Source organism: Narcine bancroftii, chromosome 3, assembly GCF_036971445.1.
Source record: "Narcine bancroftii isolate sNarBan1 chromosome 3, sNarBan1.hap1, whole genome shotgun sequence".
Taxonomy (NCBI): Eukaryota; Metazoa; Chordata; class Chondrichthyes; order Torpediniformes; family Narcinidae; genus Narcine; species Narcine bancroftii.
This window is the reverse complement of record NC_091471.1, coordinates 65,114,287-65,134,124: the sequence shown is the minus strand read 5'-3', so window position 1 is coordinate 65,134,124 and position 19,838 is coordinate 65,114,287. Positions and strand designations below refer to the sequence as shown.

Genomic DNA, 19,838 nt, shown 5'->3' with positions numbered 1-19,838 from the left:
AATCCTCTAACTCCTTGACCCTTTCCCAGAAAGCCCTGCCCATTTTGTTTAAAATCAGTGACTCAGACTCAGTCTCTCGAGTTATTTATTACATGTCAATTATCTCCGTGGTATCAAACTTGGTGGGGAGGAAGTCATGTGATGCAGAGGATGTAGGACATGGGATCCTAAAATTCTTGGGAAAATAGAAGAAAATGATTATTTTGCTAAAGTAAACAGAGATTAAAATATCAAGGAAGAAAGGAATTGTTGTTGCTGGAGCGGATGAAGGTGTTCCTGGTTATGAAAAGAAGCCTCTGACACCAAGAAATCCCAGATCTAGAGTGATAACTAAAGCCCGTCAAAGAGTTGAGCTGCTGGGAGTAGCAGTGAGTGTGACCAGCCTTTTGGCTGGCGAAGATGGCATCGAGCCAAAGAAAACAAATTCTTTAAGCAAGGTCAGAATGTCGAGTTTGAGTGAGATGTTTCAGTGGTGAACAAGGACAGACAAGATTTTGAGAAGTTGCTTCAGTCTATGAAGATGTTAAACAAGTTAAATATAAAATTAAGGTTATACAAAAGGATAAAGAGAACTCTGATGGTGAATTGCAACAGATGGTTTGGGAAATGTGGGGTTATATCAAAATGATGTGGAAAGAAATAGATTATTTAAGATCTGAGGTTAAAGATGTGAATGAAAAATACAAGAGTTATCAACAAATATGATGGAAGTACAAGAACAACAGAATGAGGAACATCAGAATATTATGAAGGTTTATGAAAAGGGTAAATGTATAAAGGAGAAGCTGAAAAATGTGGAGTCTGAAGTTAAGGAAGAAATTATTGAGAAGAATATAAATTCTGAAAAATTTGATAAAATTGAAAAATTTTAGTAGCAGAAATAATATTAAGATTTTTGGCTTGGAGGAAGGAGAAGAAAAAAATGACATGATTCAGTTTCTCCAAGGATGGATACCAAGGTTCTGGGGGTAAATCAATTTGAAGGTCCACTCAGACCACAACCACAATCAAATGAGAAACCTCGCTCATTAAAGTGTTCAAAATATCGAGACGTGGAAAAGATTCTAACCTTAGCAGCAAAAAAAATAAAAGAAAAGTCCACTTGAATATGATGATTCAAAGGTTTTCTTTACCCGGATATTACTGCGCAGCTGTTGGCTAAGAGGAGACAGTTTAATGAAGTAAATTGAAGTCTTTGGGAAATGGGATACAAGTTTACATTACGCTATTCAGTGATGATGAAGATTGTATTACCGGATGGCAAAAATAGATTTCTTATGGATTACAAACAGGCATTGGATTTTGTAGAAACTTTACCTTCTAATAGGCCAAGTAAATGTGAAGGAATTATTTGCAATGAGACAATGGACCAGTAAATTAGAGGCTCTGTTCTGAAATAATACCTGGGAGGTGAAGGGTGTTGGAGTCCATTGGCTGCTGTTCATTGGCTCGTTTGTGGCAATGAACCACATCCCGCACAATAGAGGGGGATGGTGCTTTTTTCCTTAGCGCCAATGGAGGAGGGGAGGAAGTTCCATTATTATATATATCTATGGATGGAGTTGTATAGATGTTTTATTTTACTTTAGAGAATTGGATTAGTGTTAGATATTACTTTAGGATTAGTGTTAGATATATTGGAATTTAATATTTAGAATTGATTTAAAATATAAGAGGTCCAATTGAAATTGAACAGCACATGGAACTCTCAGACCACTGCCATACTCAAATTAGATTTCGTAGAAACTTTGCCTTTTAATAGGCTGAGTAAATGTGAAGGAACTATTTGGAACAGGGCAATGGACTAATAAATTCGAGACTTGGTTCTGATGTCATATTGGGGAGGTGAAAGGTGCCAGAATCCATCAGCTTCTGTTTAAGGGCTTGTTTGTAGCAATGAGCCATGTCTTGTATGATAGAGGGGGGTGGTGTTATATTCCATAGTCCCGTAGAGGGAGTTCTAATATTATTAAATATATGTTTATGAATGGAGTTATATCGATTACATTGATGTTTTACTTTAGAGAATTGATTTAACACGGAATTTAAATTGGACGATGGAAGAGATATGAGATTATTAATGGATATATGATTAATTAGGAGTAACATTAGATATTGAAATTTAACATTTAGAATTGATTTAAAATATAATATTTATATATTTAGATATGTTATAGCATGTTGGTTTATGTAATCTTTTTGGGGCGGGGATAAAAACAAAATTATGTATCATTTTGGATCGCTTCTATTATAATGTATTGTTCAGGATGACAAAACATATGTTTATGTTTGATGCAAATGGAAAATAATATTTATTTTAAAATAAATTAAAACAGAGTAGGGTGGGGGAAAATGGGAAGAGGAGAGAATTCTTGTGAAAATTCCTTCAATCTGAGCATTTAAGATTCTTTCTCCTCCTAGAACTATACCATCAGTTAAATATAGTGTATAAAGATTTTATTCTTGGGAAAAGAAGTTTGGTATTTGCAAATGTATGGAGGAAGTAACTGTGGCATCCATTATCAAAGTGAAGTCTGAACAGTAGGCCAAGAACAGTTATATTTTGATAGTAATTTGATTCAAGAGTAACTGAACTTTAGATGTTTCTATTTTAAACTGTTGTGATGGCTCAAAGGCAAGCTTTTTTTTATTCCATTTCTGTGCCAAATTAGTGTTTGTACAGCCAAACCATGTATATGTGGGCAGATTTTGTTTTGGGTTTCCTTATGTAACTAAGACCAGTTCAAGAATTCTCAGAATAGCCATGGAGACAAGCTCATGATTTATTCCAGACCAGCTAAGAATAAAGCCAAAGACAGAGCAGACCAAAATAAATTAGCCAGCAAGAAACTCAACACCAGAAAGGTAAAATATGGGGATGTCAGAGACATGCATGTCATGCCCATCTCCCTAGCCAATAACAGATGGAACCCAGCTTCATAACTTAACCTTCTTTCCTTAACTAACACAACATCCAAAACCACACCCAATAATTCCAGAACCAAGAAATAAATATTCTCACAAGGTGTAATTTTTAATAATTGTAATGAGAGTATTCAGATAAAACAACTTATTTACATAATTAGATATATCAAATAGATTGTTCAGCAGCCCTCAATTTTGAAAATCAGTTCTCAAATTCAATTTCAAGTTTAAGTTTATTGTCATACCTACCAAGTTAGTTTGTGACCAGTCCAATAAATCAACCCATACATGGTACTGCAATAAAAACACAGCCCAAGGTGCGGAGTTACAGAGAGATAAGTTAAAACAGAGCAAAGGCAACATTATTTCGCAGCATGATTAGCATAAGCGTGGCACCGTTAGTGTAGCATTTACCATAATGCTGTTATAACACCAGTGACCTGGGTTTCAATCCGGCATTGTCTATAAGAAGTTTGTACTTTGTTATGAGCCCAGAGGACTCCAAAACCCAGCAAAAATAGAAATTCACCAAGACAATACTTACTTAAACAAAAGTTGCTTTTGATTTTCATTAAACATAATCCATGATCAATCTTAAACTTATAACTATTAACTCAACGTAACTTAAATTAACCTCCTTCTAATTCTAAGTGCACATGTACGTAATGTGTATATGTTCAGGAAAGTTCTTTGATTCACAGTCCAATCATTCACTTCTCACTTCTCCAAGTTCACCTGTATCAGACAATTCTTATACTGTGCAGAATTTAACATTTATGAATCTTCACCAGGCTCTGGCACTTAAAGGTAAATAGTTACCAATCAGGAAGGTTCTTGTGGGTTTCAGAGATATATTTGTTGCTCATTGGACAAACACAAACTGATTTTCTCCAATCAGTCACTTCAGTGTCTTGCCAAATAAACTTTCCCCATCATGGGTTTTCCAATGATAACCTCTTCTTTCAGGTCATCGCAGAGTTCCTCTTGTTTTCCTTATTTCAGGAGAAACACTCCAGCCAGATATTTCCTCTTGTAAAAACTACAGGTGTTTTGAACAGGCTGACTCAGAGCTCACACCCCATCTTCAAAATGGGGTATTTCAACAAGCATGCCAGCTTGCCATGTTGCAGCCTCAACTGCTACTGTAGAACTTACTTCTCTCTCTCTCTCTCTCTCTCTCTCTCTCTCTCTCTCTCTCTCTCTCTCTCTCTCTCTCTCTCTCTCTCCCTCTCTGTGAGAGAAGAATCCTGCTTGTTTTTTTTCCTCTCTCTGTTTCTGAAAACCAAATAACCTCTCCCAAGACGCCAACCCCAATCTTTGAAAGATCTGATCAGTACTTGAGCCTGGACTCTGTACCATTTGCACCTCCTTTTGAAGTTCTTTCCAAAGCAGTTCCATTGTCTCTGCAAAATTAACCAGAGTCTCAATATAGTTTCAGCAAAGCTCTTGCTTTTTAAATTAGATGTCTTTTGTGAACCGTTACTCTTATTTGTGAAATGATCTACACTAAACCCCTACAATCTATCTCGTTAAAGACATATTTATCCATAACCATACGAATATAACCAGTAATAAAGTTGTCCCTCTGCCTGCATGGGTTTCTTCCAGGTACTTTGGTTTCCTCCCACTCTTCAAAATGTACCGGGGGTGTAGGTCAATTAGGTGTATTTAGGTTGCATGAGCTCATGGGCTGAAGGGGCCTGTACTGTCCTGTATGTCTACATTTAAAATTTAAAATATTTTACTAATGTGAAATTTGCTCAGGAATCTGATAACAGCTTGTTCGGGGGTCAGGACAATGAACAGGAGTTACATTAATCTGAATTCAGCAAGAATCACAGTAATGGAGATATTGTATAATAATAATATAAATGGAAGCTATTCAGTCCATTCACAGGACACATCTAACAGACCATTCTATTAGTTGTCTTCTATTAACAACTCCAGTAAATGGACAGAACAGAAAGAGGAATTCATGCATTTGCTTTGTAATGTATACAATCTTATGTCTGTAAGTTAATATGTTTGCCCCCTGATCAGGGCTCAGGATAACTTCAATATAATTGATGTTAGAGCAGGAGTGGGGGGAAAAATTCCCTGTGAGATGAATTGAAGATGTGGCCAATAGCTAAGTGAAAAAATAGGGAGAGATTCCATTACACAACACAGCTGATGCATGAAGCCATTCTTCAAACATAGAGAACTGAGAACTGGACATTAAAAGGAATTAGCAATTAGCTTGACTTCAGGGCATAGAATGTTCAATAATTGTGTGTGTGTGTGTGTGTGTGTGTGTGTGTGTGTGTGTGTGTGTGTGTGTGTGTGTGTGTGTGTGTGTGTGTGTGTGTGTGTGTGTGTGTGTGTGTGTGTGTGTGTGTGATGATTAAGCATACAGAAGCAATTGGTGACATCAATTGGTGAGATTTTATTGAGGAAACATATAGAAGAATTTATGTGGTTTTAAATGCAGGAAAAAGCCATAACCAGACAGTTGTAGTGCACCATTAAGGACACATATTACCTGAGCCACTGATATGGTATCTACCAAGCAAGGTGGCTCCATGGTTTCTGGTGTCATTGCTTCCTTTGAGCAGACCACATTGATCATTTCTGAGTTTCCCACTACCATAACCCATCACGCAGTCAGTCATTCAAAGTCATCACCCCCTTCTTCTTTTATACCACTAAAAGGTAAAGCAACTCCAAATGAATCCCATTGCTTGCAGCAGATATTCTCTTGGAGATCCATAATTTTATGAGTTCAGATCATGGCAAAACATCTTGCTCCTCAGGAACTTTATGAGGTGCCCTGTGGTTTCTACATTGAATCCCACAAAAGAACAAGAATTTCAAATGCTTTGGGCCATTGTACACAATGTTCTTGGGAAAATTTATCTCTCTTGAACCAGAGAAAACTTGGCACTGTGCATGCAAAGCATAATGTTGATGTTCTTTTACAAGTGTACAATACTTCCTAGTCTAAGGTGTGAATGGACAAATTTCTGGGCAAACGTACAACAGACAGTCAGAAGAACCACGATGGAAATAGGCTTATACTGGGTTCAGGCAGCACCACTAGATATTTCTTTGTATTTATTCATTCCAACCATAGAATAGCAAAATTGTAATTTAAAAAGACTACAAAGTAAAAGCAATAATTTCTAAATCGTCAAACAAGAATGCAGAGTTTGAAATATGTAATGAAAACTGATATATCATATTAGACAGAAACTGCTTCTTTGAATCAGAGGAGATTATGGGGAGATTTAATTGAGGCATGTGAAATTATAAAGAGTAGATAGGTAAAATTTATTTCTTTTGATGAAGTTTACCTAACCAGTGGCAGAGATCTGAATTGGTAAAGGGCAGGCATGTGTTTCATCTTGTATTCGTATGTGTGAGTTCTTAAGACAACTCATGGATGAAGGAAAAGGTTCTTTACTTTAAAGTTGATGTGAACAGCACCATGAGGCTGCAACCTCCATTACAGAACTGTATACTGTGTGTCCTTCTCTGTGTTAGCTCCCTGCTAGAAACCAAGTCTGATCAAAGAGTAAGACATTGCTAGTTGCCTTGCAACCACGATCATTATCATTACACCTCCCTTTCTTAAAACAAAAGTAGCTTCTTTATATAACTCTTCAATTTTAACTTGAACACCAAGAACTTACATTTTCATTATTATCAACATTGTTAACATTTTTTAAACTTGTTTTGTGTGTTTGCATTTACATACACTAAAACTTGAAGAGTGAATAAGATAGCACTACTTCATTCTATAACAGGAGTCATTAAATTTGCTCAGTGAGTCTCTTAGGAGGATTCACATGTCTTGACGATCTCCTGATTGATTGCCCTTGAATCTGAGTTGATGCCTCAGATGATGTCTTCTCAGCTGTGCATTCAGGTTGTTCAATGGTATCCGTCTTTCCATCTACTGTGGCTGGTCCCATTTGAAAATCCTGACTATTTCTTTGCAGAATAGCACCTTCATCTGTCTGAATGATGCATGATCTTGGATGTACCTTACTAAGGACAGTTCCCTTCTGAGTCCATAAGTTTGTTTTTGTTTTTAGCCTTACTTGGTCACCATTAGGTTTTTTGTTCCTTTGTCAAAATAACACTTTTGCTTTTCTTTCTGTTGTTCTTTGAATTTCCTCACTTTCTCCCCTGGATCTCCTGAATGGGGGGTTTAATCTTAGCCTACGTCCTATAAGGAGTTGAGCTGGTGACATACCACACTCGAGTGGCATTGTGCAATATAATAGCATGGCCTGGTAGAAGTCTGTCCACTGTCTTTTGTCTTGTACTTCAGTCTTTCTACTGTCTGTACTGATTTTTCCACTAGGCAATTGGACTGTGAAAAATAAGGACTTGACGTGGTGTGTAGAAAGTCCCACCCATTGGCAAACTGTTGGAACTTTAAATTGCAAAACTGGGGTTCATTGTCTGTGAAGACCTCACTTTCCATGCCATGTATGGAGAATATGGCTTTCATACCTGTTATTACAGGATCTGCAGTGGTGATGTTCAGTCTACACACCTCTGAATACAGGGAATAATAGTCTGTGTCTGCAAGATAGTCCTTCCCTTGACATTCAAATAGGTCAGTGCCTACCTTCTGGTAAGGTCAATATGGTGCTGGGTGTGGCTTTAATGGTTCTGCAGGATTGCTTGCTTGATATTTCCAGCATATTGTACAGTTTGACATTTCATTTATTATATAATTATTGATTCTTGGCCAGTACATCACCTTTCGTGATATTTTCTTACACTTTTCAATTCTGAGATGTCCTCCATGGATCCTTTAAAGCATCTCTTTTCTCAGACACTTTGGGTTAAGGATTTAACTTCCTTTGTAGATGATGTCTTCAACCATTGATAGTTCATCCCTGCAGTTCCAGTACGCTGAAACATCAAGTGAGCAGTCCTGCTTCATATTGGGCCATTCATCCAAGATATTTTTTCTCAGTTGTCTCAGTGTTTCATCTTTGTTTGTCTCTGACTTTATGAGCTCCACTTTTGCATCTGATATGGCCAGTGCACTTGTGATCATATCTACAAAGGCGTTCATGTCTTCATCCATTTTGGACTTTGAGGGCTCTCTCGTGTCAACAGCTCTAGACAAGGTGTCTGCTGTGTACATTAGCTTACCCAGAGTGTACGCCACATTTAGTGTATAGCGTTGCAGCTTAATCATCATTCTTTGTATTCAAAATGGAAATTCATTTAATTGCTTTTGGAACAATGTAATCAAGTGCTTATGGTCAGTATCTACACTGATTGCTTGTCCTGACACAAACATTTCACAGGCGTACGTGATGCTGAACAGGTCCTTTTCAATTTGAGCGTATCACATCTCCATGTCTGCCATTGAGCGTTATGCATATGCAATGGGTTGCCAGTCATTATATTTTTGCAGAAGAACAAGCCCACTATGTGATGTGTCTGATGATATCTTGATGGGTCTCGCTGAGTCGTAAAACCTCAGAATTGGTTCCCCTGTGAGCAGTTTCTTTAGTTCGCTCCATGACTTTTCATACTCATGATTCCGCTCCCATTCAATGTTCTTTTCTGTTCGTCTTCTCAATGGAGCCATCTTTTCTGAGAGGTTGGATATGAATTTACTCATATAATTGACCATTCCATTAAACCTCTGTACATCCTTTTCCCAATAGCAGACACATTTTTGAGATCATGACATGATTTCTTCATATGTCAGAGGCTTAAAGTTTTCTCTCTTTATTACTCTGTTTGGATCTCTTAGATCCAGGCAAATTCTAATCTTTCCATTCATTTTGTCCACAACAACAAGTGAACTCACCCACTCCATTAGCTCATATATCTTCTGAATCACGTTCAAGCTTTCCATGCTGTCCAACTCTGCCTTTAGTTGCTTTTGAAGCGCAAATTGAACTTTTCTGCATCGATGTATTATCGGTGGCACACGTTTATTCACTCTGATTGTGTGTTCTCCTGGAAGGCAGCCTAGACTGGTCATTGTACTCTTTCAAGAGTTCATCACAGACTTCGCATTCCACAATGAGGACTCTTTTTTACCAGGTTCAGTTTCTCACAGACTGTTACACTTTTTATGGCCTGTACATCCTTTGGTACCATGATGAATGCTAACATGTGTTTTTTGTCCTTGTGTTTCACTTTGACCATGCATTCTCCTTGGACTGGTATATCAGTGTCACCTTCACTTTGGTTCCATACATCTTTTGTCTGGGTCTAATTTTCTTAAAATCTATCTCTGATATCACATTAATTTGTGCTCCAGTATCCATTTTAACTGAAATGTATATGTCATTCACTTTTAATTTCAACATAGTGTCTGTTTTCTTTCTTGTTTTCACTCACAACATCTACATAGAATTTTTCTATCTCTCTTTCATCTACTGCATGACCCTTGCTTTGTTGTACTTGGTTCCTACAGCAATGGGCATAGTGGTTGCTTTTGTTGCACATATAGCATGTTTCACTATATGCTGGACACTTTTATTTGGTAGGGGTTGTGTACTGCATCGATGATATTGGTTTCGAGTGTCCCTTTCATTTTAGTTTGCTGGCCATGCCTTTCCTTCCACTTTGCCAAGCTTTTTGTTAAACAGTTTATGTATGTTCTGCTCACTGCATTCACACTGCAGCTAGTTTCACTGAACAGCTCTTTTGCTTGCAATTTTACAGTTTCTGTAGCTCTACAGAATCCTATGGCTTTTTCCAGGTCTACATTTTGCTCTCTTAGCAGTCTTTCCCTTAGACTATTATCTAGAATACCACATACAAGTCTGTCTTTTATCAGCAAATTGGTCAGTCCCCCAAATTCACACATTTTGCTTCTGTTTCTCAATTCAGTCACATACTGATCAATACTTTCTTCCATTTTCTGTACACATGTGAACAATCTGTGCCTCTCAAATGTCACATTACGTTTAGGTATGCAGTGTGCCTCAAACTGTTCCATTATTTTTTTCCAATTTCATTTTGTCTCCTTTAGCAGCAAATGTGAAGTTATTATATACCTGCAGGGCTTCATCACCCACAACATGTAAGAAAACTGATGCTTTCACTTTATCACTTTTCTTGCCACCTCTGACTGCTACTAAATAGAATCCAAATTGCTGTTTAATCTGGTCCAATTTTCAGCCACATTACCTGTCAATTGTAGTTTCGCTGGTGTATGTAATCCTTCCATTTTTCATAATTTTAGCTTCTCTTCTCTGATCAGTTGCTGACTTTAGATGTTACCTTTTAAAGTATTTCCTTCATCTCACTTCTGACAGCATGCTTTGTCTTTTATTCATATGTGTGTGTTCTTAAGAAAACACATGGGTGAAGGAAAAGGTTATTTACATTAAAGTTGTTGTAAAAAGTACCATGAGGCAGGCTATGAGGCTGCAACCTCCATTACAAATCTACATACTGTGTTCTGCTCTGTGTTAGCTCCCTGCTGACAGCCAAATCTAATCAAACAGTAAGGCATTGCTAGTTGCCATGCAATCACAATCACTATCATTACAGGATGAACAGTGAGGAGAATATTTTTCTCTGAGAATGTGATTTGCATTCAGAAATTTACCCCTGAAAGATGGTGGATGGAGGCGTAATCAAATTCAATAACAATCTGAACTAAATTTAATTCAGATATATCCTGAAAAGGATAGGCACGATGGGCTCCACTTGTATCATGAATTTTCAAATATCATATCCTTAAAGAATGCCAATGAAGAGTCTGGAAGTACAATTAGGCTTAATAATTCTCCCTCAACCAACTCAGATACACTGGGCCAAGTGCTGAAACTTCCAGGATTCCATGTCTCTAGTCAATAAGTTCCTATAAAGTTCTAATCATTTTTAACCCATTTTCTACTGCATTTCAGACATTTCTGATTTAATGTTAAGGACATCAAACCATTATAAATACATGAAAGCAACAACAAAAAAATCCATTCCATTTTTTTTTAATAGTTTTAAAGATATGGTCAAAATAAGCAAACAATGCCGATGAGAAAGAAACATAATGTGCTTTCAGTAATTAAGTGCTCAAAGATGTAATGTGAAACTGCCATGGAGTGACCTACATGGGTTAACAAGAGAAATTATGCAACTTGCAAACTAATTCTCACATCCACTTCCATGCACATTTTGGCAACCGCTCATCTGTATTCAATATGAAATCAGGTTGCTATTCATTAAATTTAGACAAATAGGGATAGTACAAAGCAATAAAATTTATTGACTTTGAAATAGCCATCCAGTTATTTTCAGCCCATCCCTTGCAACAACCTTCAGCGATTTCTCTGCTCTTTGCATTATTTGATCCAGTGAGTGAGAGATGGCTGACCATTCAAAACAATTCCAAATAAAATTAGATCAAGCAAGAAAGTCTGCAGATGCTGGGGTCAAATGCAATGCACAAACATACTGAAAAAGCTCAGCAAGTCACACAGCATTCATAGGAATTAAAGGGCAACTAGCATTTCGGGCCTGTGTTCTTTGTCAGGTATATGGATGCAGTGTGACCTGCAAAGCTTCTCCAGCTCACTTGTCAACTAAAATTAGACTAATTATGATTGTTGTTGCCTGAATAGAAATCAACAGTGGGGCACTCATCTGTAGAAATCACCCAATTCTCATTCCAAATTAAATTAAATGAAAGATTGAAAGAGTTCTGCAAAGGGAGTTCAATCTATTTTAAAGGCAGTGACAGACAAAATTGGCCTTATTTTATGCTCATGCAATAACATGACACACAGCTCAGAGAGGCTCCTGATACTACTTTCAACATCAGAAGACAACAGCTAATTTACAAAGATGCACTGTGACCAACTTCAATTTAAAACATACTCCATACTCAGTTCTCAAACTGATGCAAACGATATTTAATATTTTTATTGGTTTAATCAAGTAAATGTAACATAGGTACATGATAATAAAGTATTAACAAATCACATATAAAAATAAAAATGGCGTCAGGACCTATGTCACATTGTGAAGTTAAAAGAAACACAAAAAAAAAACACTATACTAATTGTTAACCCCCTCCCTTTGGAGGCTACTGGCTAAAGCAGCCTGATAATAAAAAGGGAAGGTAATCAAAAAAACCCAAAAGTGAATTAATCTTACAAATTGTGAAAATAATTAAAAAATGAACCCCATAAGGAAACAAAATTAAGATTCATTTCAGTAATGGAGCATCTAAAGTCAGACATGCCATCATATCAGGCAACCACTGAGTATGAGTGGGAGGGACAGCATCTTTCCATCTCATCAATATGGCCCTTCTAGCAATAATGGAGGCAAAGGTAGCTACATGGGATGGTGAAGCAGTCAATATCAGACCCGTTGGCCCACTTAGTCCAAAAAGAGCATGAAAAGGATTTGGAGTCAACGTAATAGTAAGAACTAAAGGCAAGGTACGAAATGCACCTTCCCAAAAATTGGAAAGAGAAGGACATACCCAGAACATATGGTACAGTGTTCCTTCTTCAGTTATACATTTAGCACATTTAGATTAGAATAGAATTTAGCCAATTGGACTTTGGAATAGTGGGCTTGGTGTACTATCATAAATTGTATTAATGCGTGTCTAGAACAAAGAGAGGATGAATGCACTCACTTCAAAATGTAGTGTCAGAAATTAACTGTTAAAAATCTTCTTCTCATCGTTTTTTTTTATTCTGACCAGCGAAATATCCCTAGATATTAAAAGTAGTTCATAAAGGACTGATAACATCCATTTATGATCAGGTTTGAAATTATAAATCTTCCTTTTCATATTAGGTCTTGAGGGAGCCTCAAAATTAAAGACTTCAAGAAGTTCCTAACCTGTAAATAATGAAAAAAGTGATGTTTAGGTATATAAATTTGGTGGATGATTGTTCAAAAGAAACAAGATTTTGGTCAATAAAGAAATCGAAAAAGAATTGGATACCTAAATTTGACCATTGATGGTAACCAATGTCTTGAACTGAAGGTAAAAAGACGGAATTACCTGAAATAGGACTAATTAATAAGAATCTATGGTATCCAAAATGTTTTCTGAATTGAAATCAAATTCTCAATGTATGTCTGACAACAACATTATCAGTTAATTTGGAAGCCGAAAAAGGTAAAGGTGCTTCATGTATTGAAAGAAGAGAATATTTTAAGTAGATTTAATTTCTAAATTAATCCATCTTAAAACACCTGGATGTTCCTTATGATGAATCCAAAATAAATCTAATGTTGGCTGTCCAGTAATAAAACCTAAAGTTGGGTAATGCCAAGCTCCCATTCTTTTTAATATTTTAAAGAAAAACTTTAAGATGGGAGTGCTTATTTTTCCATATAAAAGAAGATGACAGTCCAGTGAATCAAAAAAAGGATTTGGGAACAAAAACCGATGCAGCTTAAAAAATATATAGAAATTTAGGTCGAATATTCATCTTAATAATATTGACGTGACAGATTATGCTATATTTTATATTGTGTATAGATGTGTTTTTGGAGGAGATAGATTGTGGGGTTTTTAGTTAGGTCACGAACAGATACAAACACTTCAAAACAGATCTCATTTAAAATGCCAGAGCTCTGCTCAAGCCAGACAATCCAGGCTCTGGGTGCCTTTGCAAAAACTTTGAAGAATGCATGTAAAGACTTCACGAGTAGGTGTTAATTGGACATGCTGTGGAGTGATGGATTATTGTTTTGGAAAGCAACAGATGAACGGACTCAGAAGATTAGGGCCAGTACTGCAGTATGTCTAAATGTGGTTTTGCAAGGAGAGAGAGAGAAAGGGGACCAAACAGACTTTCTCTGAGAGAGAGAGAGAAAGAGAGAGATAGAGAGAGACTGCTGGTTTTCTGCTATGGCTTTTATAAGCTTGTTTGAAAACCCTATTTTGAAGATGGGTTGTGAGCTCTTAGCTCATTTTGTTCAAAGCCCTTGTGGTCCATACAAGAGGAGATGGCTGGCTGTATAATGTTTCGCCTGAGATAAGGGAAACAAAAAATGTACTCTGTGGTGACCTGAAAGATAGAGGTTATCATCTAGATAACCCTGATGGGGCAAGTTTCTTCGGCAAAACACTAAAGTGGCTGATCGGAAGGAATCAGTTTGTGTGTGTCCAACAAGCAACAAATCTCTCTGAAAAACAACAAAAACTTTCCTGAGTGGTAACATTTACCTTTCAAGCACAAAAGCCTGGTGAAGATTCATAAATGTCAAATTCTGTGCACAATATAAGAATTGCCGATTACCTGTGAACTTGGAGGTGTGAGAAATGAGATTGGACTGTGAATCAAATAACTTTTTCTGAACTTATACACACATTACATACATGTGAACTTAGAATTAGAAGGGGGTTAAGTTAGGTTAATTTAATAGCAATAAGTTAAAGTTTGATCCTGTTTTTATGTTTAAAGAAAATTAAAAGTTACTTTTGTTTAAGTAACCATTTGTCTTGGTGAATTTCTATTGCTGCTGGGTTTTGGGGTCTTCCGGGCCCTTCACATGACACATCCAATTAATGTCAATGAAAGAGGGGACCATGTTTCAAGGACTTCTGGACGTGATTCATTATGGTAGGAAAGTTTTCTTTAAACAAATTATTACATTTCTTAGTAATGGTAATACCTAGATGGTTAAAGTGATTTTTAACTATTTTAAAAGGAAGAGTGAAATCTAAAGAGCAGGAAGAGTTCAAAATGAACATCTAACTTTTCTGCAGCTTTAATTTATAACTTGAAAATTGAATGAATTGATAAGGAAGACAACAACTAATTTATAAAGAAACACTGTGACCAGCTTCAATTTAAAACACTCACTCACATCTCAAACTGATGCAAACTACCTCCATTTTTAAATGACTGACCTGCATAAAGGTCTTCCACATTACAGGGGCCCCTAGCAGCTTGAAGTGATCCATAGCACAGAAACAAGACCTTCAGCCCATCCCTTCAATGTTGAACATTTATTCTGCCTCGTTCCATTGACATGCACCCACTTCTGTCCTCATGATGAATAGAAGCTCATTGACAAATTATTTGAAGATGGTTGAGCCCAGGCGACAGCCCTGAGGAACTCCTGAAGAAATGTCCTGTGGCTGGAATGACTAATCTCTAACAAGCACAGCTTTTGTGTAAAGTATGATACCAGCCCATGAAGTATTTTCCCCTGATGCCCAGTTAATGAGCAATGAACTCTCCCAAATGCTGAACATTCTTACGTAAAACATAAGAAATAGGATCAGGAGTTGGCCATCTGGCCAATCAAGCCTGCTCCGCCATTCAATGAGATCATGGCTGATCTGATCACGGACTCAACTCCACCTACATGTTCTTTTCCCCATATCCCTTAATTCCCTTTTTTATTTAAAAATCTATCTAACTGAACCTTAAATAAGTTTAATGAAGCAGCCTCAACTGTTTCACTGGCCATAGATTCACTACTCTGGGAAAAACAGTTTTTCCTCATCTCCGTCTTAAATCTACTCCCCTGAATCTTGAGGCTGTGTCCCCTAATTCTGGTCTAACTGACCAGTGAAAACAATTTTCCTACCTCTACCTTATCTATCACTTTCATAATTTTATATGTTTCTTCTCAGCTCTTGACCATTCCCAATTTTACTGCACGATGAACATTTTATGCAAGCTATTTTACAACACTTTCCCTGCACACATTTAGTTGGGCTGACAAATCCTCTCTCCTCATATCCAAGATATAATGTCAAGTGTGATGTAGTATTAATGTATTCTCCTTTGAATCTGAAAATTGCAGGTTCAGTCTGGCTTCTGGAAATGTAGTTGTGTCCAGACTACCACTCCCATGGAATATCAGGGGAATGCATCACTGTTAGAGATGTTATTTTTCACTCTTAGGGAAGATATTCATTGGCACTATTTTGAAGAACAGGAGGATGATTCTACCAGAGATCCACTCATATTTAATCTATAACATCTTTAAAAGAGATTGTTAGCCTTTATCTCATTACTGTTTGTGGGATCTAACTGTGCCCAAAGGCACAGTGGTCTTCCATCTCCATTGCTGGGTGCTTCATTGCTGGCAATTACAGTAATAGATGAGGTTGTAATAGATGCTACATAAATGGAAATGATCCTTTTTATCTTTACCTTCAACATTGAGTTCAAGAGTCGAGAGGGCATGTTGCAACTTTACAAACCACATTTAGAGTATTGTGTTCATTTCTGGTCACCTCATTATGAGAAGTATGTGAAAGGAGATTTACCAGTATGTTGCCTGAATTGGAAAATAAGGCTTATTAGGCAAGGTTAGCAGAGATAGTTATTTTCTCATTGGAGTGAAGAAAGATGGGAGGTGACTTAACAGAGGTTCACAAGCTTCTGAGCATAGATGAGGAGTAGACAGCCAGCATATTTTTCCCAGGGCAGGAGTAGCAATTGTGAAGGGATTTTTTTTTTGTAGCAATTCTATGTCTTTTCTGCTCCCATGATGAGGCTTTCCATGCAAGATCATCTAAGGTCTCCTTCTTCAAACAAGTGGCTTCCCCTCTACTGCCCTCAACTGGGCCCTAACCCATATATCCTCCATTACCTGTCATTTTCCCTGGACCCACGAACCCTATGCGCAACAGGGACAGGATTTCCCTCAGCCTCACCTACAACCCCACTTGTGACTCTGTAGGGGTCATCTACTGCATCTGTTGCTCCTGTTATTGACTCCTCTAGATTGGAGGGACTGGACACAGATTGGGAGACCATTTCAAGCAGCACCTGTCTGTCTGCCACAATAGCAAGGATCTCCCTCCCAGTGGTCATCCATTTCAATTTCCCGCCCCATTCCCATTGTCGGTTCATGATCTCGTACACTGCCAGCCTGAGAACCCCTGCAATATTAAGAACAGAACATTGGGTTAGTTCTAATTTTCAAGAGAGAGTCACACGGCACATAAATGGACTATGCCAATCTTTTCATCCTTCTAAACTAATCTCATTTTCCCACAGAGTGACTGATTGAAATTCCTCTTGAACATAATAATGTTTGATACCACCACCTCCTCGGGCAGATGTCAAGCACTTTCTTCAGTAAGAACACTGAGAAATATAGATTAAAGTAGGTATGAATAGCGGTAAAGATAACTTCAGGTAATAAGCATAAGGCCCATACAGAATCTTTCCCCTTAAAAATGGGAAGTAGCTGTAAGTAATCCATGCCAGCAGTGAAGGAATGGCATTTTGCAGGCTCAGTGGGATTGATTTTCCTTATTCCAATTTGGTCACTAACATCTGGTTTCCAAGAGAAAAAAAAGCAAAATCAACAAGCTGTCTGAGCACCTGGTCTAATTGAAAAATCCCTCTAGATAGTAAACCAGCAAGTGAAAAGTGCGGTAACAAAAACAACATCTCAGCAAAAAAGATACTTTACAGGATCAAAGATACATTATCACACAATATTTGACATCTCAACTTTTAAGGACAGATGAGTAAAAGGTTTGATCACAGTGATTGGTTTTAAGGAATATATAAATCAAGAAAAGCAAGATTTTGTTTTGTTATTTTATAGAAAAGACCATGAAGCATGGATCTAAGGTTAATGTAGAATATTGAATGAAATTAAAAGCATTCTTTATTGGTTTACAAATTATGAGATTCATAAATATTATTATGAATAATTTACATTTCTATGCATAAAATAAGCCATTGAATGTTGTATCTTGCGAGATTTATCAGAAGTAATTACATCTTTGCCTTGAGATACTCAGTTACACCTTATTCAGTGACTAGACATTTTTTTGAACAGAATGATGTACAACAAGTTCATCCATTTCAAATCACTAAATTTTGTTAGCTGTTTCTGTGAAATATTAAACACTGAAAATGAGGAGAAGCATTTGCTTGGTATCAAAGTCTGGAGTTTACATTTAAATGTTATATTTGCAATTTCCAGGAATTGCTGACATTTTTACAAAATAGTGTTAATGTTTTTTAAATCAGCAAATCCAATAACTCTGGGTTATTGAGTCCAAAGGGCCAGATGGTCTATGTCAAGTTTCACATCCTGTACCACATTTTCGCTGGACTTTAGATGCAATGGACTGGAGGCCTTGCAACTGTAGCCAGCCAGAAGCAGACCTGAGGCAGAGGACTCTGTCCATTTGCCCATCCCTTCCCTTCCATATTGCCTGAATGGCATCATCACATGTCATATTCTTAAAGGTTTTTCAAATGTTCCTGATTAAGTACAGTTAAAATAGGTTCAAATACTTTTAAGGAAGTAAAAACACTAAGAATGGTGCATATATTTTTTTTAAATGGAGACAAATCATTTATAGTACAATAAAAATAATGAAGCATTTGTCTTCACTTACTTTTCCAAGGTGATTAATTTCCACCCTGGATTTATTGCTCAGTTCAGCACAAGACCAGGAAGTGAGATACAACACAAATGTGTTTCTTTGCATAAATGTACAGATTGGAATTCCTGACATTGGAACTTGAGAAGGAATTACATGATGCATGAAGGATTTTTTTCATGCAAAGGATGGTTATTGTCTGCTCAGGTGCTGCCTGATGAGGTGTGGGGGAAGACACTCTCGTAGCATTTACGAAGCATATATACAAACTCTTGATGGCAAATGTATAGAAGGCTGTTGACCTAAGAGAGTAAAAGGAGTTAGTGGGAATAGATATCAAAGATGGCACAGATATAATGAGCCAAAGGACCTGTTTCAGTGCTGTACATCTCTACGATTCTGTTGATGCTCTGAGGTTACAGTAGCATACAACTCAACCACAGAAGTTGTCACCTACTTTATTCTGGAGTGCAGGTGAGGTGAGTTTCCCATTAGTCCTCTATATTAGCTCCACTCCAGTGTGAAGTTTGTTGGACAAATTATGGGATTTAGCAGCCAGATTTCTGGAGCATTGAGAAATGAGTTTGGATTCCATTGTTGCAGCTGGAGAATTTGAACTCAAGTAACTAAATAAACATGGAATTTTAAAAAAAACAATTTTCAGTAATGGTAACCATGCAATGATTGTCCTTTTCTAAAAAAAAATTGGGGCTTACTAATGTCAAACAGGTGGTAAATGGAAAGAGCACAGAAGCTCCATTAACTTGTAAACATTCACAGCACTTGTTGCCACTCTTGACCACCTAGAGCTGCAAAGAGCCATGCCCCAACTACAGAAAAAAAGCAAGCATGCCAGTTGAAGTTCTCAAACAAAGAGATACAATCACATCTGGCTTATGTTGAAGACATTCATTCTGTTCTGATCTTGTTACATAAAAAGATCACCTTGTGAACAGAGGAAAAGATTCCCTAGGGCAAGGTCAGTCAAATAGAAAACAACAGTTGGGATGACATTGAGGAAAATGAAATAAATAAAATAAATTTATTTCATATCCAGCCTAACTTCTGTATGTTCCTGGACCCAGCAGTGTCGTTCATTTTTAACTCCTTTGTTTTGGGAACATTAGGATTGGACAATAAATGCTGGCATGTTCAGCAGCATCTATTTCTTTTCAATTTTAAGTATTTGAACAATGTTGTTGTTTGATGATTCTTTGCAAAAACCAATTTTCTGTTGAGGAACAAAATTTGGATCAATGTTTTGTGTGGAAAATTGTGAGCAGATAAATTACTGGGTTGATTGACTAACAATGAGCAGCACGGGTAATTATATCAGATCTGAGATCACCAGAAGTTCAATTATAGCTCTAATAACACCAACTTGCAAAATTGCCTTACCTTCATATCAAAGAGTAACAGACTCACCACTAGTAGACCCTTAAATCACTTTGCTGAAAGCAATCTGTTTTTAAAAACACATTGGAAATGTTCCTTGCATAACAACAAAGCTCAAAGCAATTGCAGATCAATTATATTTAAACAGATGTTATGTGCTTTGTCTCTTTTTCCTGACAAAGATCATAATCTTATATTTCTA

The 19,838-nt window shown here is 37.0% G+C and overlaps 1 long non-coding RNA gene across 3 annotated transcripts in view; it reads left to right on the top strand.

Annotated features, from left to right (window-relative positions):
• The window catches only part of LOC138756129 (uncharacterized), a 71,516-nt gene that overhangs the window by 18,219 nt on the left and 33,459 nt on the right, over nucleotides 1-19,838 (top strand). For 2 of the 3 annotated variants that reach the window (XR_011352780.1, XR_011352778.1), the window contains one exon: nucleotides 16,893-17,001. This is a non-coding gene — a long non-coding RNA (uncharacterized lncRNA). Of the gene's footprint in view, nucleotides 1-14,450; nucleotides 14,493-16,892; nucleotides 17,002-19,838 lie in introns of all 3 variants that reach the window. The other variant, XR_011352779.1, reaches the window with a different exon arrangement.